Here is a 23123-nt window from a genome sequence, read left to right on the forward strand (position 1 = left end):
CTCTCCATTATCAATAGGAAGTAAGGAAGTATATCTCATAGTAACATGGAGGGGAAACAGAAGACAGTCCATACCTAGTATATTTGGCTACCATTTATGTAAGTATTGTTTACAAAGTTTTTTTATTTTATTTTTTTGTTATTTCATTGGGTCCTGGGAAGTAGGGACTATTATTGTCTCCATTTTCCAAATGAGAAAACTGAGGCAAAAAGACTCACACAAAAAGCAAGTAGATGAGGGGGGAGAGGAGGGGGGAAGGAAGATTAGGGGAAAATTTGTAAAATTCAAAATAAAAAAGAATAAAGGCAAAAAAAAAGAAAGTAGACATGTTAAACTCATAAAGAAGATGGGAAATAAAATACTTTAGGAAGCCTAAGAGGCTAAATAAGGTCATTACTATAATATGTGTGTTTTCAGGGGGATGGGGAAAAACTTCATGAATTAAGATGGTATTTTAAATGAGCTTTCAAACTTACTAGTTGTATGGCTGTGGGCAAGTAACTTAACTTTTCAGGGTCTCCATTTCCTCATCCATAAAATGAAAGAATTGAGCTAGATAAACTCCAAGATCCTATCCAGCTCTAAACATAAGATACTATCAATTAACTGGAAATCCATCCTTGAGTGATAGCCAGAAAAGGTCAAAATTTATCCATTCTCTTCATTTCACAAAATTGAGGAATGATTTCACCCTGGTAGAATAGCTTATAGGGCAGTTAGGTAGCACAGTGGTTGAAGTACAGGGTCTGGAATCATTTTTCCGAGTTCAAATCCAGCCTCAGATACTTACTTAGATGTGTGACCCTGAACAAATCATTTTACCCTGTTTGTCTCAGTTTCCTCATCTATAAAATGAGCTGGAGATGGAAGTGGCAAACCACTCCAGTAACTCTGACAAGAAAGCCTCAAATGGGGTCACAAAAAGTCGGACACGACTAAGTGTCTGAACAGAAAATATCAGATTCAAACCTACATTTTCTCATCTTCTGATTGAAGCCCAGGGCTATTTCCACTACACCTGGGATTATTTTCACCCCAAGAATTACATCCCTTTGTGCTGCTATCCCAATTAAAAGTTTCACTGTGAGAAAGAGATTACATTTGAACATGGCTTGACTCACCCTATAGTGGTGTGCACACACCACCGTGGGCGCTAAGTAAAAATAAATGTTTGTTGACTAATTATCCTTCTGAAAAAGTACCACATAGTAATTATCTTCTCCCCTTTTAAAAATAGAAGAATAGTAATAGCTTGTCTATCCTCAGAGCCTTCTGAGCTCAAAGCATTTGTTTAACCTGAATCTCTCTGATTCGTTCCAGTCATATTCAGAAGCCTAAATTGATTGTATTCCCATTTTGCAGATGGGAAGAAATGCAACAATGCAAAGGGCATAGATTTATATATGAAAAGTCAACAGAGACAGAACCAGATTATGAATCTCAAGTTGTTTGACAGCCTTACATGGATCAACAGTTCAGTGCTTGTCTTATGAAAAATGAAATAAAAATTATATTCCCTCCTGGGAAGCACAACAAAATTAGAAGACTAATCCAAGAGAAACCATCAAAGCTTTTGGGCTGCCCATAGTCTGACCTTCTGCTGTTTTTCAACATGTCCTGGATTTGACAGTTCCTCAATAGAAGATAGAAAATGGAGCAAATATTAGAGACTCAATATGTCAGATATGGGACATGCAGCTGTAATATACATTAGGAGATTATTCTTCGCAGGAACAACTTGGGTATTCCTTTGTTTAGGGGAGGTACCACCCACGATTTTTAGGAAATGTATTTGTCTCTGACAAAACATTAAATAGCAATAGTTCATTATCAGCAAGCATTTCCTGGGTTCCACAGCTGCTGGTGCCCCGCCCCAATCACTTTGATTTTGTGCATATTTTGAAGCAATTTACAGTATATATTTGGAAAGAATATAAGATTCTTGAGGGCAAGAATGGATTCTTTGTGCCTATCACAGAAACTGGTAAACAAATGAATGCCTGATGATTGATCTATACTGATATTTTCTGTTTGTTGAACTTTGCTGAAGCTGGAGAACCTTCCAAGGCCAAGTCATTCAAAATCAATAGGGATAGCAATATATTCTAAAACCTGGACTATTTGTGATATGAATGCCAATTTATCTTTTACTGCAGAATTCTGAATAAATAAATCAAAGACTTTACTAGAAAGTAGCTATGAGATATCAAGGTATCAAATGAAGAGTCTGAATGGCAAAGTTAGAGGCAGGTCAAGTCAAGAGTGAATTTCTGCCATGATTTTCTAAGGCTTTAAGGAACACCTCTGTCAATCAATAGTTAACAAATGCTTATTACATATCTGCTATTTGTTGAATTCTGTGTTAAAAACTAAAATATCTGGATTCATACCTTAATTACAGAGCAAAAAAGCTTAAGAATGTTCAGCATTATAGGAACTGAAGTTAGAAAAGTTTCATTCACTAACATAATCAACAAACATTTATTAAATGCCTACTATGTGAAATAAACTATTTTTCATACTGGGAGAAATACAAAGACAATGAAAACATGGTATCACTTAATATCATAGGAAGGTGAGAGGTACATGCATAACAGTCATAAAAATTGGAATTTGCTAAATATTCCTCACAAAAGTAATTTATTACTTTACAAAAGTAAATTTGTTACTTTGTTCCTTCCCCAAGACTTTTGCATTTTAAAACCCAATCTTTAGTTATGGAAGGAAAGGTTCTATCCTCTGTTAAAGAAATCTATAAATAAATAAAAGAGGGAATGAAGTGGGGGAGATATTCTTAGTGCTTCTAAATCAGTTCAACATATACCTATGTATAAAAGATATGAATTTAAAATGTCTAATTATTATCATATCTGTGACTTTCGAATCATCCAAAAATGTATTGAGGCAGACTCAGACAGGTGCCCAATTAGAGATGCAGTGCTGTCCTATACCACAGTTTCACTGATTATCCAAAGAATGATCAATAGCTAAGTGGCAAGTGACACACTTAACCATATCGTGCGAGACTCTAAGACACTAAGAGGAAAAACAAATGCACGCAGCAGGAAGAGACAAACAGAGACAGGTCTGTGTGTGTGTGTGTGTGTGTGTGTGTGTGTGTGTGTGTGTGTGTGTGTGTGTGTGTGTGAGAGAGAGAGAGAGAGAGAGAGAGAGAGAGAGAGAGAGAGAGAGAAGACGAAGAAGAAGAAGAAGAAGGAGGAGGAGGAGGAAGAGGAGGAGGAGAAGGAGAAGAAGAAGAAGAAGAGATAGAGGGGGAGAAGTTAGAGAAGGGAGAAGTTAAAGAGTGGAGAAATTAGGGGGGGGAGTTAGAGGGGGGGGATGTTGGGGGAAGACTGAGAGAGAGAGAGAGAGAGAGAGAGAGAGAGAGAGAGACTCTTAAATGTAAGAGCTCTGGTGAAGATATTCAGTGACATATTTATGTGTTTCAGAGAAAGTCTGCCATAGGAAATGTGCTGCTCTAGTCTTTCCCAATCACTGGAGGCAAAAGCAGCCAAAACTGCTGAAAAAGCTCCAGAAGAGTGGCTGCTCCATAACCTTCTCTGGAAGCCCTTGACTGTGTCACCCCTGTATTCTTATGATGGTATTGCAAGGCAGTTATCAGCCAGTGGCAAGGTACTGTTTCCTTCCACAATGACTGAGACATTCTGTTTTTAGCCTCCCTTTTGCTCCTGTCCAGGGTGCTGATAATTAAAAGCCATCAAACCATGTGTGTTTGGTGGGGCTTTAATGGTTAAAGAAGAATACTAGATCCAAATTCTCTTCTCTTAGCTTGAGCTGTGCATTTCTTTTTGAATTTCCGTTTTCCCATCTCTGGAAGAAAAGAAGGGGGAGGAGATAATAATTGTAAAGTCTATTTCACAGAATCATTGACTCAAATGAGATAAAACGTGTAAAATACTTTATGATAGGGGGCAGCTAGGTGGCACAGTGGATAGAGCATCAGCCCTGGAGTCAGGAGTACCTAAGTTCAAATCCAGCCTCAGACAATTAATAATTACCTAGCTGTGTGGCCTTGGGCAAGCCACTTAACCCCGTTGCCTTACAAAAAAAACCAAAACTAAAAAAAATACTTTATGATAGAATATGTTGTTCTGCATAACCAAATTATGCTATCCTATATTATAAAATACTATGCATAGTAAGCAATTATTAGCATTATTAAAACCAAAAGGAGACTACATTTAAATCTTCAAGATATTTTAAGAAAATAACATAAACAAAGCTAATTATGATGACCAAGCAAATGTACTCTGGAATAACAGATCAAATCCATGAAGAAATGCCTTTTTGTCCTCTCTTTTGAAATAATTAATAACTGTAATTCCAGAGAATATTAAAATGTAATATCTCTTACAAATTGCTATAGCAAAACTAATAGACATTTGGAATAAAATGGAAGTCATTAATCATAGTAAAGAAATCAATTATCTTGAGTCATTTCAATGGTTGATGCACTGGAAATTAACCATCATTTTAAATTTTAGAAATTTATTTAGTAGCTCATAAAAGTTTATATGATATTCATTGAGCTGGGTGCTTTACCGGTCATTCTGTCTAAGGAGCCACATTTTTTTACAGATAAAGAAATTAAAGCCAGAGGGGTTAGTTAAATTACGGTGACACAGCATTTCAAATTCATGAATGTATTGAATTGTATCCTCCTCATGTCTAATCTGCTATCTAACTATTTAGAAACCTTTCTTGAATGCTTACTTTTATTGGATCACCATTTTATTACACAAATAAAAATGTTAAATATTGTTATTGATTTTTGTAAAAAATCATCTACACTTCCCCAATATTTTCCCAGAAACTATATCTATAACAAAGATTTAAAAATAAATATTCCAATAAAAGTAACCAATACTTTGAAAAATTCTGATTTATTTAATATTATATAATCATATCCTCCATCCTCTATTAAAAAAAGTATATTGGGAGCATATCTTAATATCTATTGTGGGCCTACCTGGTCATTATAATTGCACCAAATTTGATTTCAACTTTTCCACCATTGTTGATTTTGTTCTTTCCAACAATATAATTGTACAAATCAGTCTGATTCTGCTTACTTCCCTTTGCATGGGTCCATTTAAGTCTTCCTATCCTTCTTTAAAATAATTGTTTCTTACAGAGTAGTATCATTTCATTACATTCCCTACCCTAACATGTTAGTCTCCCCCCCGCAATTGATACACATCTACTTCAATTGTGTTCTACACTATGTTTTCTCCACACAGAGAATCATCCCCATTTCCTCCCAACCAGTAAATTAGACTTCATTCCCAGTCCCTTGGTTGATCTATGATAATTACAAGTTCCCCTTTTTAGAGCTCTCATGTATGGGTTGTTTTCATCCATCTAAATATGAATTCCTTGGCATCAGGAATTGTGTTGCTTATATGTGTATCTCCAGCATTTAGCACAGGGCTTATTGTTTGATAATGACTTGCTCTATCTATCTATTTTTTTTTGTTTTCAGTTCCTTATAACTACAAAATATTACTTTAAATTTTTTAATATATGCAATCTATGAAGTCATACTTTTTTCCATTAATGTCCCTAGGGTAATACTTATCAGTAGGCTTTCTAAGTAAAGACATTGCAGTTCTTTGCACTGTACTATGCCATACTGCTTTCCAGAAAATTTGAACAAGTTCACTTTCAACAATAATTCATTAAAATGGTTGTCTTTCTACAATTACTATAATCAGTTGCAAATCTTATTTTTATTTCTTCCACAGTTGTCAATATGTTCCCTTATTTTCATTTGCTTAGCCAACGCCTTAGCTCAAGCATTCATCACCTCTCACTAAAACTATGGTGAAAGCCTCCTTTTTATTCTCCCTGGTTCAAACACTATAATCCATATCCTACATAGTTGTCAAAATGGTTTTCCTAAAGCACAGGTCTGATCATGAATTCTCTCTTTCTAATTTACTCTATTGTCTTCCTATTGCTTCAAGGATGAAATGGAGACTTTTCTTTTTTGGCACTTAAAATTCTTCACAATGTGACCCCATTCTACCTTTCTAGAATTGTTATACTTACTCTCAGGCTTAAATTCATCTCTTCCATGCAGTCTATGGTATATCCATGCTGATCTATTTGCTGCTTCTCCTACACAATGTTTCACCTCCCACCTCCAAGCTTTCATACTGGACTGCTTGTGCTCCATACTTGGAAAATTCTAGTTTCTCATGTCCTTTTTCTTGGAATCTCTGGTTTCCTAGCAACTCAGATCATAAGTCAAATGTGGTACCACCATCCATAAGATGTCTTTCCTGATTCTCTAAGCTTCTAGAGAGCTATTTCCCAAAATTTATATTCTGATACATTCTGAGTAAACATACATACGTATATAATTGTGGTCTTCCACAATATTTTTCCTGAAGTGAAGAACTATTTCATTTTTTATTTTATATCTTATGATGTCTTTCATATAGTAGATATTTAATTAATGCTTGTTGAATAATTGATCCATTTAAACTTAATTCCCATGCCTTTCTCAGTGGTTGGTACCTAACTTCATAAGTGTGGGTCAGTTACAACTTGGTTTTATACATAAAAAGAACATATTGCAATGTCAGAAAAGAAAAAGGGGGAAACAAAGTACATTGATCTTCCTTATTAGTAAGTAGAACACTTCCTCATTCCACTTGGACAAGAGAATATAGACACATAAGATTTAGGATCTCAGAGTGCTAAAATCATCCAGTTCAATATGAGAAGTAATTCTATCAACAACATATGTACCAAGTGGTCATATTCACTTGCCCTAAACCCTATAGTGATGGGAAACTCCCTACATCCCAAGGCAATTCATTCTACTTTTGGATAGCTCAAATAGTCAGGATTTTTTTACATTAAACCTAAGTTTTGCCTCCCTGAACTTCCATCCATTTTACTAGTTTTGCCCTCTGGGGCCAAGGAGGCCTCAACCACAATTCTTGGAATATTTAAGATAGGTAGCATATACTATTTTCAAGTATGTACATCCCCAGTTCCTTCAACAAGTTCTTAAATAGCATTATGTCAAGCCCTTTTCCCATCCTGTTACCAAATTCTCTCCCAGATTTTCAACATTCCTATTAAATGTGGTATGCATAAAAATACCATATTCCTGATGAAGGCTAACAAGGTAATAAAATGGTATGACCATTACTTATATTACTGTGACTTTTCAGCATATTCAATATTTTAGTAATGAAGATATCACAGTATTTCTTTATCAAATGCAGAGTTTAAAGCCCCAAAAATGTTGGAGAATGATAAAAATTCTCAATACTGTTATAAAGCTGATCTGGCATTTCTACTAATAAAATGAAGCCATGGTATTCTAACTAATCTGATAAATTTTTATATATTTATATTTATTATATATATATATTAATATACATTTCATAAATCAAGATAATAGTTTGGAAAAGATTAGTTTGTTCTTTTTCATTAATTGTTGCTAGAGTCACTGATTTCCTTATTCTGACAAGAGTGATCCCCATATGTGAATCAAGTTTTGTTAAGGAATTTTTTTTTTACAAAAATAGTAACTTGAACTATCACTTAAGGAAGAAGAAACAGACTTTCATAATTTAGACAGTAAGTTTTAAATTGGTCATGCTAAAAAAGTTTTCAGGAAGAGAGAAACTGAATTTGGAAAGTGTCTAAAAGTTCTTAACAGGTCACTTTCTAATAGCAGTCTTGATATTTGACCATGTAGACTTTTATTCACTTTCTTATGAAATATCCCACCACACTTTAGTTAAATTTAGGAAATTTTTCATTACCTCAAGCTTAAATTGGCTTCTTCACAACATCCCTGATGCTGCTTCTATTTTCCCATAATCCTTCTTTTGGGTGTTACTTCCCCCTCTAGATTATAAACTCTTTGAGAACAGAGACTTTCTTTTTTACTAACTGTATCTATAGCTCTTACAGTATCTAGAACCTAGAAGATACTTTTTATTGAATTAGATTGGATCATTACTGCCCATTCACACTCTTATAACCAATATTTCAGATTAACTATCTAATCTGTGTTTTTGCAAATAAATATTATCTCTTTGGGTATATTTGCATACATTTTATGATACCCTTTAAATTATGAGATTCTGAAAAGTAATATCTATGCTTTAAGAATCAACAGTGCAGGGGCGGCTAGATGTCGTAGTGGATAAAGCACTGGAGTCAGGAGTACCTGGGTTCAAATCCGGTCTCAGACATTTAATAATTACCTAGCTATGTGGCCTTGGGCAAGTCACTTAACCTCATTTACCTTGCAAAAACCAAAAAAAAAAAAAGATTCAACAGTGCATCTCTGGAGTCTATTGAAATGTGAAAAAGAGATTCTACATAGGAGTGAGGTCCTTTGATCAGGTCAACTGCATGCACACTGACTTTGTTTTGTGGTTGTTCAGTTACTTCAGTTTTATCCAATTCTTTGGTTCCTATTTGGCATTTTCTAGCAAAGATATGGGAGTAGTTTGTCATTTCCTGCTCCAGTATATTTTACAGATGAGAAAACTGAGGCAAATGGTGTTAAATGACTTTCTCAGGGTCACAGAGCTAGTAAGTGTCTAATGTCACATTTAAACTCATTTTTCTGTCTCCAGACCAAGCTTTCTATCCACTGCACTGCCTAGCCACTCTACCTTGTGGCTTAAAACAAAGTTCTGAGGAAAGACTTTAAGACAAGATTCTGTCTGTTGCAGCACATCTTAGTTTGTATTAAAAGAGGTTTTAGTGTCTAGGACTAGGGGAAGTAAAGGCAAAGAGAATTTATGTGGCACTGTGCTGGGCATTTTACAGCTATTATCTCATTTGAACCTCACTAAAACCCTGAAGAGTATGTTATTATTCCCCTTTTACAGTAAAGGAAAATGAGCAGATTGGAGTGAGGTAATTTGTCCAGGGTCACACAGTTGAGATGTGCCTGAGGCTAGATCTGAATTCATACCCTCCTGACTTCAAGTGCAGTATTCTATTCACTTTGTCACCAAGATGATATTGGGTTTTAATTAAGTGTATCTGTAGCTTTATTGGTGGGTACCCCTTGCATAATCTTATAATAGAGCATATTTATATTAGATGGGAATTTGGACTATAATTAGCATAACTGATTACTTCAAACAGCACACTAAACTTATGAAGCCTAGGAAGGTCTCCAAGATCTTAACTATAAGGGCCTTGACAGTCCTGTATTATGCAGAACACATACATGTATGAACCTAGGTAGCAGGAAGATTTGAGTTCAAATCCATACTCAGCCACTTACTAGTCTGTGTCCCTGGGTTAGTCATTTCACTTCTGTCTTTCTCAGTTTCCTCATTTATAAAATTGAAATAATAATAGAATCTTCCAGGGGTGCTAAAAGGAAAAAAGACATAATATTTGTAAAGTCTTTTGCAAATCCTAAAACATTACATAAACTCTAGCCATTATTAATATTTGTTTCCCTAGGACCTAGCAGAGTTTTGTATATAGGTCTTTGAAAAATGCTTTCTAAGCTAAATTGAGATATAAGATGATAGACTCTATTCAGTTTGACAATAGCCATATGGTACCCTGGCCAGTGATCACCATTCTCTGCCTAAAGTAGCAAGGCACCCTGATGGGGATTTGGGAGGCAACATCTTCCAGTCAAGCTGATGTACCACCATCACCAAGTTCCCTTAGATCTTGACAGATAATTCAGGAGCTTGGACCTAAAGCCTTGAGAGAAGTATTGCTTTTAACTTAATGTCCTCAACCGTCTTCCTGGAAAATATCATCTGTGGAAATGCCACCTGATTAACTGCTCCTGCAGGTGGTATAGCTTCAACTACAGAAGATTCAGAAAAGACAGTTCTGAAAAGCAAAATCATTAGAAACTAATATGGTTTTTACTATTGGAAAAGACCTTAAAGGAGAGATATTACCATAGAATTCAAAAGACCATGGAATTTTCCATCTAATGTAAAGTTGAAACTTTCCACATGTGTTGTCTCCCCAATTAGAATGTGAGTTCCTTGAGATTAAGGATTCTTACTTTTGTATTTGTAACCTCACCCTAAATAAATATTATATTCATTCATCTTATGAAGTTCCTCCTGTGCCTTATAGTGTAAAAAACAAGCCCACTTGATTAATTTGGTTTATTTCCATATATTTAGTTTTGGAATATGCTGGTAGAGAGTGCACTTGAATGTGAAAGCAATAAACTGTCTTTGGATAATGGAATGATAAATCCTCTTCTAAAGAGGCCCGTTAGTGAATGTAATTATTTTGAATCAAACATAAATTGTTACCAAATAGTTTACTTTTATACATTTTCATTGTTTGGTCAAAAGAATTAGAATACTAGGCTGTGACAATCTGACAACATTTTTTTATTTATTGTAAAAGCAAAAGCTTCCAAATCTAGAATCAGATTCAAATCAGTTTTTTAATATTCCACTTTCAGATCTAATATTACACATGAACCAAATCCTCTATACTTTTGCTCTTAAAAGGAGAGTTATACTGTTAGATGATGTCATTAGAGTAGGTCTTGACTCATTATGGTCATTAGGCACCAGCAAAGTCACTAAGCAATTGTTGAGATTTATTGTTCTGCAAACACATGTGGATCTTTATTATAACCCTCTTGTTATGGATAATAATAATTCACATTTATATAGACTTTAAGTTTTATGGAGTAGTTTCTTCAAAACAACCATGTGAGAAAGGCATTGTAAGTATTAATGTCTCTATTTTTACAGTGCAGGGAGCTAAGATTTGGAGAGGTTAAGTTGAATTATGAATGTAAAATAAAACTGAATAATACAAAATAAACAGCACATAGGCAAAAAGAAAAATATCCACCACAAGGTAGAGAATTAATGGACTCAAAATATAGACTGAAACCTATTTTTCCACTTTCTTTTTTTTTTTCAGAAGATGGCCAAAGTAGAGGTTTGTTTTGCATGACTTCATATTTATAAAGGACTTTGTATTTCTTGCAGGGATGGAGGAGGAGATGGGAAGAGATAGAATTTGAAATCAAAAATAAACAAAAATTGAATAATAAAAATAATAATAAACAGAGCATTTAAATGACTTATCCAATGCCACAAAGATAACGAGTTGGGAAACAAGATTGGTGAAGGTTTCCAAGATCATACTATATGACAACTGAGTGAAAGAATTTGAGGAGATTCAACCTAGAGAAAAGAAGACTTCGGTTGGACATAATAACTGACTTCAAATATTTGAAGGGCTGTTTTGCTGAAGAGATATTACAATTGCTCTGCTTAGCCCCAGTGAGAATAATTCAGAAAAATGAGAAAGAATTTCTACCAGTAATATTTAGACTTGATATAATTTATAGAAAGCATTCCTAGTAATCAGACCTATCAAAACATGCAATGATTTGTCTCTGGAAGTAGAAAGTTCTCCTTGACTTGAGGCCTTCAGAAAAAGACTGAAAAACCTTTGTTCAAGTATGCTGTAGAAGGAATGTTTAGAGGCAACTGGGTGACATAGTGGATAGAACACTGACCCTGGAGTTAGGAGGACTTCAAATCCAGCCTCAGATATTTACTAGCTATGCAACCTTGGGCAAGTCACTTCATTTTGATTGCCTCCACAAAAACAAACCCCGCCCCCCAAAAAGGAATGCTTGTTCAAGAAAAGTTGGATGAGAATGCCACTGAGGTCCCTTCCAACTTTGTCAATCTTTTTAAAAAGTGACAGAAAGAGAATTCAAACCTAGGACTCTATGAATTTTCAACCCAATATCCTATCCAAAACATCTTCAGATAAGAAAGGTCATATTGACTCTGGATGATATGATTTTTCCCCTAGTATATTTTTCCCCTGGTCATATCCAGGGGGCTAGAACCCCAATCTAAATATTTCAAATGTTAGAGTTCTTCCCATAACACTAGACAACATTACCATCTATTCATAATGGAAAAATTTGATTAAGAATATAGTATTCCCTATTTACTTAGAGAATAATGACATTCTAATAAAAATCAAATAACAATAAAAATTATAACTTTCACTAATATTGTTCTTTAAATACTCTCTTTACAATAATTCTGTTTAGGTAAGGGGTGTAAATATCATTATCCCCTTTGAAGATGATGAATATGAAACTCAAAACACTGAAGATATTTGCCCATAGTCACACAATTAATATATTTTTGAGATAGAAAGATAAAGACATCAAAGGAATAAAAGTCAACAAATAGAAGGGAAAATTGTCTCTATTTGCCCATGATATGATTTTTTGCTTAGAAAGCACCAGAGAATCAATGAGAAAACTAATTTGAGATGATGAATAATTTAATCAAAGTAATAAGTAAAAGAAGAAATCTACAAAATTATTTAGCATCTCTGTAGACTTCTAACAAAAATTAGGATAAAAAGATAGAAATAGAAATTCCATTTTTAAAAAAGAAAACTATAAAATGTTTACCATATCTGAAATTAACTCAGTATGACAGATGCCCTGTCTTATGTCAATATAACCAAGACAAAGCTTTTACAAAAGCACTTGTGATATATCCTCACTTGAGAGGTAGCCACATTACAGGACTGAACACTGGACATTGAGTCAGGAAGCCTTGATCCGAAATCAGATTTAGACCCTTACTAATTGTTTGATCCTGACACGTCAATTAGTTTTTCTGGTTCTCTGTTTCCTTATGTTTAAGATGAGGTAGCCAAGCAAGATAATGTAAAGTCCCCTCCAGCTCTAAAACTAAATAAAAAGTATACCTAAATAGAGAACTTGGTGATGGTTGAACCACATCAATATAATAAAATATTTCCTAACTTAGTTCACACATGTAATTCCATATTAGTCAAACTATCAAAGATAAATGTTACAGAATCAGACACAATATTAACAATTCATATTAACAAAATGTCAATAATTTTAAGAGGAAAGATGAAAAATGATTGCATTAAGAAGGTCTAGAATTTCAAATCATAATAAATTATATTACATTAAAATTCATATATTTATGAGACAACTGTACATTTATGAAATATGTATGATGAAATTGTTATATATTTCAAATTTCATTAAATTCCACATTTACATTTCAGGATATTAAAAAGTCATTTATTTTTACTACTGTTTTACTATTTTACTATTTTGTTATTTACTACAGTTAAAAATTAGAAATGCAATTCAATGAACAGATCATATAACAGCCTAGGAGTAGTCAATATAATGAAGAAAATAAAATATAAGAGGATGAAGTCATCTGTTTAAAAAGAACTGCTGAAAAAGCTAAGCCCACTTTGCACTATAAACAACAAGAAATTCCAAATGGATATGTGATCTTCATATAAAAATATAATAGAAGTTTGATCCTCACATGTCAGCTAGCTTTTTTGATTCTCTACTTCCTTATGTTTAAAACATGGAAACTGAGCAAGCTGGTGCCAAGTCCCCTCCAGCTCTAAAACTAAATAAAAAGAGTACCTAAATAGAGAACTTGGTGATTGTTGAACCACATCAATATAATAAAATATTTCCTAAATTAATTCATGCATTTAATTCATATTAGTCAAACTATCAAAGACAAATGTTACAGAATCAGACATAATATTTACAATTCATATTTATATTTATATTGAAACACCATTATTGTTAAAAAAAAACAATTTTGAATGAATGAAGAATTCTGAATAATCACAATTCCAGAAAACTTATGATTAAAAATTCTGCTCCTCTCCTGACAAGGATAGAATGAAGTAATATACAGAATAAAACTCATCTTTTTGGATATGGTCAATATAAGAATTTATTTTGTTTGACTATTATTACTATATGTCCTTTTCTCTTTTTTCCCTTGAGGTGGATGGCTGGGAGTAAAAAGAAAAAAATTTGATATTTGAAGAAAAAATAAAAAGAAGGTATTTTACTTAGAAAACTACTAAAATCATTTACAGATCCAAATATCTAAAAGTTACATCACTTTGCAAACAGCTTTAAGCATCTACTTTTAGTGAAATATTTAAAATCTGCCTCCCTGGAGAGTCCAATTCTAGAGTCTAATTCTGCTCTCTGAATCCTAGCCAAAAAAAAAAAGAATCTAATCTCTCTTCTATATTATAGCCTTTCAGATATCTAAAGGTAGGTCATTGTGTCCTCACTAAGTCTTTTTTAGCTGCAGGGTAAACATCTCCATGTTGCTTGGTTTCAAATTCACTCATTCTCCAAGTTACCTGCATCTAGAAATGACATGAAACTGTGAGAACTGGCTGAAAGCATTCAGGGGAAAGAAGATTTACCATAAAATGGTCACTATATTCAAGCATCTGAATGGAAGTTCATGTAGAAGAGAAAATAACCACACTTATCCTACATAGTTTCAAAAAATGCAATTATTTTGTGAACACACCTAAATTGCACACAGTGCTTCAGGTAAAGGCTGACTCCTTAGTATTTTACATTCTTTTCAGTAGTATAAGGAAAAAAGTGAGATCATCCTAGAGATCCTTTGGATTACCCTTTTCTGCCTCCAAAATAATAAAACCAAGAGATCTTGGATGTTGATAGAGTTTAGTGACTCAAATGCTTTTATGCTAGTATTTTTAAGAAATGAGGAATGCTATATAAGAAGTGAGGGTGGAAATCCAACCCTAAGACAGAATAAATACATAACCTCTTTCTTTTGTGAGTTAATAGTAGTAATATTCTGGAAAGGAAATTAAGTCACACAGAAGATCAAGAAAAAAAGAAATCCAACATCTGATCAGGATAGATAAAGAACATTCCTTTAAAATGAAAGCTAGTGTTCAAGTATAAAATGCTGATTTTATGGCCTTTTAGTAAAAAAAAAATTGGAAAATCTCTGTACTATATACTATGGTGATCGTGCATATCTGTATAGATCATGCTACTTTTAGTTTCATATAGCATAGTTAACAGCAAGAAATTAACCTACACAGATTATGTTTTAATTAATTCAGCAAAGTTTATTTAGTGGATCATAGATCTAGTAATAAATGGGGTTTCATGGACTATCTACTCCAATCCCCTCATTCAGTCGAAGAAGGCTGATTGGTGGTTGTCCATTGTGCTCAGAGAAGATGAAAATGACTTCACAATGCTAAGGGCACCAAGGTCGTTTGCCTTAGACAGTACTTTAAACTCACCTTAAGAGTCAGCATTTTGGGGCTGCTAGGTGGAGCAGTGGATAGAGCACCGGCCCTGGAGTCAGGAGTACCTGGGTTCAAATCTGGTCTCAGACACTTAATAATGACCTAGCTGTGTGGCCTTGGGCAAGCCACTGAACCCCATTTGCCTTGCAAAAAAAAAATTCTGAAAAAAAAAAGAGTCAGCATTTCCACTACAACATACTGTCTCATTGATGAAATCCAAGAGTAAAAGCAAGTATTTATTAAATGTTTCATCTCTTCAAGAACACTGGAAAAACAAAGATAAAACATTAAAAAGCACAAGAATTTTCCTATTTAGTAAAGGGGGGATTAAAAAAAGTTACCAGTAATTGTACAGTATCGTGAGCACTGGGGGAGATGATAAACTATAAATAAGACACCTCTTCTCTTTCCTTAAGTGACTTACAATTCCATAGTGCAACGTAACTCTGAACGTAACAAGTCTTTATAAGGACTTTTATCAATATGACCAGTACACCCTTTAGACCAAACTAACAGAGACCACTGTATTCATTACTTGTGGATTGCATGGAACTACAAATTACTCATGAGATTTGAGAGTAAAAAACAAGTGTTTCTTCTATCTTTCAGGGGTCCCAAAATCTCAGACTTCCTGAACTCTGAGTTTTGAAGCAATATAGATTTCATTTGAGCAATCATCAAAAAAAATTGGGTGCCCCAAGGGTGAATTTGAATTGGGATTTTTCATACAATAAGAAAATCTCATGCCAGATAGGGCATGACTCTAATGCATGACGTGATGGGTGGGGTGTAATCAAGTACCATGACAGGGTTCACAACAGGTAAGAATTAAGGTTTAGTCAATTATGACAGGAAAATTAAAGCCCTCCAAAATACGAGCCATAAAATAGGAAAGAAATACAAGTTGAGGCATGGTATATAGGCAATTCAGATCCATAGGAGCCTTGATTTAGAGCTAGAAGGGATCACAGAAATCATCTAAAGCACTCCCTTCTGTTTTGAAACTTAAGCAAGATGTCACCTGCCCAAAATCATATAAACATTCAAATCCTGGAGATTGGATCTAGGACCTCTGTCTCCAGATGAATTACAAAAACAATCCCGAGATTCCATTTCTTGGGTCTATGATAGTTAGATCCTCCAGAAAGCTACTGACAAATAAAACACTAAGAGGATTCCATCTGCAAGATCAAATGGAAGAAGCAATGGGAGAGGTAATTCTTGATTTGAGCCTTGAAGGAGGTCTAAGTAGTCAACAAGTAAACATGTGGGTAGGGAGAAAAAGGAGGGGGAAGGGAGAGGGAAGGGAAAAGAATATTTCAGATTTAGGAAAGAAAGTGAATAAATACATAAAAGAATGAAATGAATACAAGGAATATTCCAATTTGACTGGAAAACAGATAATAAAATGATAGCCATTTGTCCTAAAAAATGTAAAGATAGGGTCTTAATGCAACAGATGCAAAACTATGGAGTTTCAACTTTATTTTAGAGGTAAGAGGGAATTATTGAAGGATTTTTAATATGTAGACTAATGCAATCGTACTCAAGATTGTTGCAAGATTAATTCAACTCAAACAAAGCAAAGTGATTCTCTTGGATAGTTTGCTACTTTTCATAGAGAAGATAAAAATAAAGGTCCTGTAACTTCAAGGTGAGAACCATCCATGAAAGACTACTTTTTTCATCAAGAGACTTCCCAAAAAGAGAAACATTTTCACTAAAGTCATCCAGTTAAGGAATAGAACTGAAACTTTCCTCCTACTCAAAATTCAATCCACTTTTCCAGACTATCACAGCTGAAAAATACTCTAGCTGGCTAAGAAGTCAGAGGATCTGGGTTCAAAATTCTACCTCTGATGACTAATACCTATATGACCCTGAGAAAGTCACTTAAGCTCATCAAGCCTCAGTTTCCTTATCTATAAAGCCAAGGTACAAGACCAAATGACCTCTAAGGTCCCAGTTGGCTCTTGACCCCTGATATTAACAAAACCTTATTAGATCTTCTTTTCATTGTATCCTGCTTCTAAATTGAGTGTATTTTGATGTTCCTTCAAATTCATTAAATTGGAATTCAACCTGTGTAAAAAGTACCTGAATTTCAGAGTTAAATAACTGTCAATTATAAATTTCAAGAGCCAGTCCTACTTTCCTAGTTTCCTATCTCTTTAAGAAGATAATAGATCGTGTAGAACATGATGGAATAAAAAAAATATTAGAAGATGGAAATATCATCATAATCACAATTATCTCATACACCTAACTTTATCTCTCTCTCTCTCTCTCTCTCTCTCTCTCTCTCTCTCTCTCTCTCTCTCTCTTTCTCTCTCTTCCTCAATAGATGATAGAAAGATATGGCTATATAAATACCTATATTGTATATGCAATCATACATACATATATATGTATATACACACATGAATAAATATCTGTCTGTCTCTCTCTGTCTTTCTCTCCCTCTCTTGTTCTGTCTTTCTATCCCTATCTCTTTCTCTTCCAATATCTCCTTTCTTTTCCTCTTTCCTCCTTCCATTTGCTACTGCTCCCCTCTTTGTCTTTCTTTTTCCATATCTCTGAATCTTATAGAAAGAGAGATGAGTAGATGGATATAGATGTTGATATATATGTAAATAAATTAGGAAAGATTATCCATACTTTTTTATTTAATTCTGAGAAAAATCTTCTTTGCAATGGAAAATTTTACTGTGAATTATTCTTTTTTGAAGTAGAAAATGCATGATTCTGTTTTCATTTTGTTATTAAAATTAAAAATCTGCCATGATGCATCAACTATCCCCCATGAAATAAGCTCCTAAATGTAAAAGTTAAATATCTTTTTTGTCATATGCATGCCATTAAAGAAGAGAAATAGTGGAGAAGGGGGTTGGGACTGTGGTTTTCAATTAAAGTTCAAAACACCTTAGAGAAAAGAATTCGTTCAAATCATAATTCCTTATGTAATTTGATCATTTATCTGGAGAAAAATAAACAATCTGTTGATGTTGGTAATTATATTCTAATTTTATCTTCTAAAAAGGCTTTAAATTGTTTTTCCTCTCTGCCTTACCCATGAAATTCTAACTACCTTATCTCTCCTTGGTATCACATTGGCATTTTTACCAAATATTAAGCACTTACTATATGAGAAGCATTGAACTTGGTGCTGGGTATAATGAAGACTTCAAAAGTAGCTTCCTTGCCCTCAAACTGCTTATATTCTATTAAGAGGATAAGTTTTGTGCAAATAAGACTAGTGTAGGCAAATGAACCATTTATCCTAAGTCCACATCCAAAGATATTACTATTATAACATTTTTCATCTCCTCTCCCCAGACAAAAATCTAAGGTTATCATATTTTAGAGAGGCAGTGGATAGAGTGCTAGATCTGTATTCAGAAGGACTTGGTGAGTTAAAATTCATTTCAGTCACAGGTAAACCTAAGCAAGTTGCTTAACCTCTCTGCTTTTCAAATAATTCCACTGAACTTATTCCAAAAAAAAAAAAAGTCATGGATCCTTGTGATCTGCATTAGCAGAAAAAGATCTCACACCAAGAGTTCCCCAAAGTGAGAAAATCACACAGATTTTAGGCTTTCATAGATGCTGTCCAGTACATAGAAATTAGAAACGGAAGAGGTCCTAGTTCTGCCTCCTAGCAAGTATGTAGTCTTGAGTTAGCTCTCTAGGACCCCATTTGCTGTTCCTTTGTCAAAAGAGTGGGTTGACTTCCCTTTGCCTTGAGCCTTGGTTTGTCCCCCCTCTTTGTAGGTGTCGAGCAAAGGATAAATGATCATTTATCAAATGTGCTATAATGGGGATTCCTTTTATGTACGGGTTGGATTAGTTGGTCATCATGGTCCCTTACAACTCTCAAATTCTATTGTTTCATTACTAGATGACATCTTAACTATATTCACCTGTAAATTCCACGTGGGTCAGATAATATTCTAGGATTTTTTTTAAAAATACCTAATTCAACTCTATTTTAAAAATAAAAAATGGAGTCCTGGGGTGGGAGAAGAGGGAAGAGGACTTGCTCAAGGTACATTGGTTAGTTATGTCAGAGTTGGGAATAGAAGCCCTATCACCTTGCTCCCAGGCTAATATTCTTTCCACATCATATAACCTTCCCTAACCTTGCTGTTGGACTGTCCCATTCTTTCTTAGAATGTGAGGCCTTTAACCAATGAACTACCTTTCACATATCTTTGAAGCTGAGAGATGATGTTTCCAAAGATTATAAACAAGAATTCAGGAAACTATTGCCATTTATCACAAATTGTGTTACTTATTAACATCCTTAGAACTCTGGAGGGAGGTCTCTGGAGGGAGTTCTATTATTATGCTGATGGAAATAGACCTGGGTACGGAATAAGATTGTGGTCCCCTGGGCCACAGAGTATTTTTCTTTCATTTAATCAGACAAATGATTCTTCTAAATCCAATTTCCTATTCCCCACTTTCTGATAATTTTTGGAGAGGCTTGCCTCTAGGGTCTGACCAGACTTCAAATCAGATATCTTCTATCATTCCTACCTCCATTATGTGTCAGATTCTCCAAAGTATCTAAGGGATAAATTCAAAGCTTAGGAAGAAACATTCCATCTTTCAGACACATGGGATCATTAAGGTCAATCCTAGGTAAAACTGTGCAGTGAATTAATGGATCTTTGGTACACTCTCATTTACTCTTTCAGTGGTTTCTTCCCCAAAATGTCAATGTCTTTATGCTGTCCATCAGGGGAACCCAAAAAGGAAGAAGGTGGTAGAGGATGTTAAATGAAAGGAATGAAAAAATTCCAACTTCAGAGACAGAAGTGCAATGGAAAAGTTTGGGGTTTAGAGTCAAAAGATTTTAAACACTTAGTTCCCAAGCTCTACTAGGGCTCACCCTAGACAAAATTGTAGATTCTATGACTAGGATCCTCATACCTGGTCCCTCTGATTCCAAATATTTGCCTAAAATATCACCTGTTTCCTGATGCCCAACTCCACCAATGCCCACCTGCTAGGACATGCAGCTGTTACCAATCCCTTGCCCTCTTTGATGCTGCCAACCTGCCTGGACCCTAAGCTTGTTTTCTATAGCCATATATTCTGGCTACTCTACACTCTGGCCTAGTCTTCCTGCTAACTCCCACTGTTAGGACTGCCCAGAATTAATCACCCGTTCATCTAGGTCATCTTTAATTATCTGCAATTCTTAGGTTAGCTCAATTCTCTACCTATGAAATCCTAGCACTGACATAATTTTAAGATTTACAAGGTACTTTATAAATATTATCTTATACTTATTCTATCCTGGAACAAAGGTACTATTTTTAGCCCTATGATACAGATGAGGAAACTTGACAGGTTAAGTGACTTGCCCAGGGCAATGCAGACTAGTCAAAATCTACCCCGGGATTGAACTAAAAGCTTCTAATTTTCAATTCAGCCATCTATCTACTCTGCCCTAAACTAGGCTTCCATGGATTAGAGTCCCAAGGCAAGATGATCCCCCTTTTTCCAGGGACCATGTGTGACACAGCTGGCCTTAGCTTGGTCTTGCCACTATATCCTCCAACATCTGCATGACTGCTCATGGAATTCTACTCACAATGGATTTGACAAAATAGGACATGAAAAATTTACATCTGTCACATAGTTTCTCATGAATGACTCCAAAGACTTACCCTGTATCTAGACAGAAGCAGTTAAATCTTGACTGACTAGAGAATATATGTCTAAAATGGATTGATATTTTTTTTGTTTCTACATCATCTCCATTTACCAATATATTTAAAGGTTGTCAGGCAATAAGGATTTAATAAGGATAAAATATGCTGCCGCTACTATGCTAAACATTGGAAATACAAAGAAAGACAAAACTAAGGTGACTGTTTTCAAGGAATTGGATTCTAATGGGACTATGTGAAAATAATTCAAGATATATACAGTGCAAATGGCAAGTAATCTCAGAGTTATAAAGCTATCAGTGGAATTGGGGAGTGAAGGACCTCTGCTGAAGATGGGTGTGATGTGAACAGAGGGCCATCCATCATGACAAAGAGTTTTTTAAAGAAAAACAAAGTATTTCAATAAAAATAAGCAATGTATTAATTCCATCTGATAATATAGGTTATGCTTCAGAGGCCGTGGGGTGGCACAGTAAATAGAGCACAGGACCTGGATTCAGTCTGAGTTCAGATCCAGTCTCAGACACTTAACAGCTGTGTAAACATGGAGACGTTATCAAACTCTGTTAGCCTCAGTTTCCTCACGTACAAAATGGGGATAATGATAGCATCTCCCTCCCAAGGTTATGGTAAAGAGCAAATGAGTTATGAGCAAAGATCTTAGCACAATGCCTTGAATATATATATATATATATATATATATATATATGTATATACATATATATATATTAATAAATGCTTGTTTCCTTCTTTCCTCCACACTCATAGTCTCCCACTTCTTCAATGAAAGAAGAATGGAAGATTTTCATACTTCTTCACTGGGACTGAGTTTTGTAGTAGTAGTAGTAATACTAAGAATAAATAATGACAATTGCTTCTTTCCCTCCAATTTTCTATTTCTTTCTTCTTTTCTTTCTTTTCTTTTTTTCTTCCTTTATATATCTTCTTTTTCCTTCTTTCTTTTTATTTTTCTCAAGTAGAGCAGGAGCTCTTTGAGAACAAGGAATATACCAATTTTCTATTTCTATTCTCATTGCCTAATAAATACTTTGCTACTCCATTAAGTTACAACATTGTTTTAATTATTTTTATTTAATTTTATTTATTAAATTAATAATTAAATAATTATTTTAGGAAATGATTATTTAATTATTTTTATTGCTAAAAAAAGAGATATTCTAACAGGCCCTAATGGATCACTTTATTGGACTTGATTGGGATGAGTGCATTCAAGTACAGGTGAGAAGACCCTTGTTTTAGACAGGGCTGTTGTAAAAGCCATCAGCTTCCCTTTGCTTATTCCTGAGCATCTAACAACAGCTTTCAAGATCTGGGTCTCCCTCTTGGCTTTAAAAACATCAATAGAGAGCATATGCCCACATGTCTTATGCTTCACATACTTTTTATGTCCAGAAAGTTATTTCTTGGGTTAATCTCATATATTTCAAGAAATTTTATGTAATATTTGAATGTATACATGTGTATCTATATAATATAGATTTATAGATATAAAAGTTCTTGCTGATGGAGGGTCTTAAGAAGGTTCTTTGTCCTACCAGATCAAATGCTTGTAAGATTTAGAGCTAAGACTGACACCATACCCACATACATTACATATATAATGTAGATGTGGATGTGTGTCTGTATTATGTATTTGAAGAACATGACATCCAGGAAGAATAAATTATTTTCTCACATAATGAATAACAGAGGTGAAGTTTGAACCCAAGTTTTCTCATTCTAAAGTCAATAGTCTTTCCATCACAACACAAAAGATAAATGTATGTGCTATGTTCACTTTTTAAAATTTCTTTTATTTTTTTCTCATGGTTTTCCTCCCCCCCTTGGTTCTAATTCTTTTTTCACAACATGAATAATATAGAAATATTAAACATGATTGCACATGTACAACTTTTACCATATTGTTTGCTCCCATTGGAGGGGGAAGGGAAGGTGAGAGAAAAATGTGGAACTCAAAAACTTTCAAAAGGATGAATGTTGAAACCTACCTTTATATGTAATTGAAAAAATAGAATAAAGAATTTGGAAAAAAATTAAAATAAAGGTAAATGCTTGGTACCTCTTATTGTTCACTTCTCTGTGGACACCCTGTAGCAACCTTATGGAAGGATTTAGATAAGAGTTAGCAAATATAGGCAGACATGAATGGATAGTAATCTGCATCTTTGGAGGGAGTAAATAAATCAGATCAATGCATATGAGTATTGAAAGAACACAATTTCCTTCTTTCTTTTTATGGACCCTCTCAGCCCCACA

Source organism: Macrotis lagotis, chromosome 3 (genome assembly GCF_037893015.1).
Source record: "Macrotis lagotis isolate mMagLag1 chromosome 3, bilby.v1.9.chrom.fasta, whole genome shotgun sequence".
Taxonomy (NCBI): domain Eukaryota; kingdom Metazoa; phylum Chordata; class Mammalia; order Peramelemorphia; family Peramelidae; genus Macrotis; species Macrotis lagotis.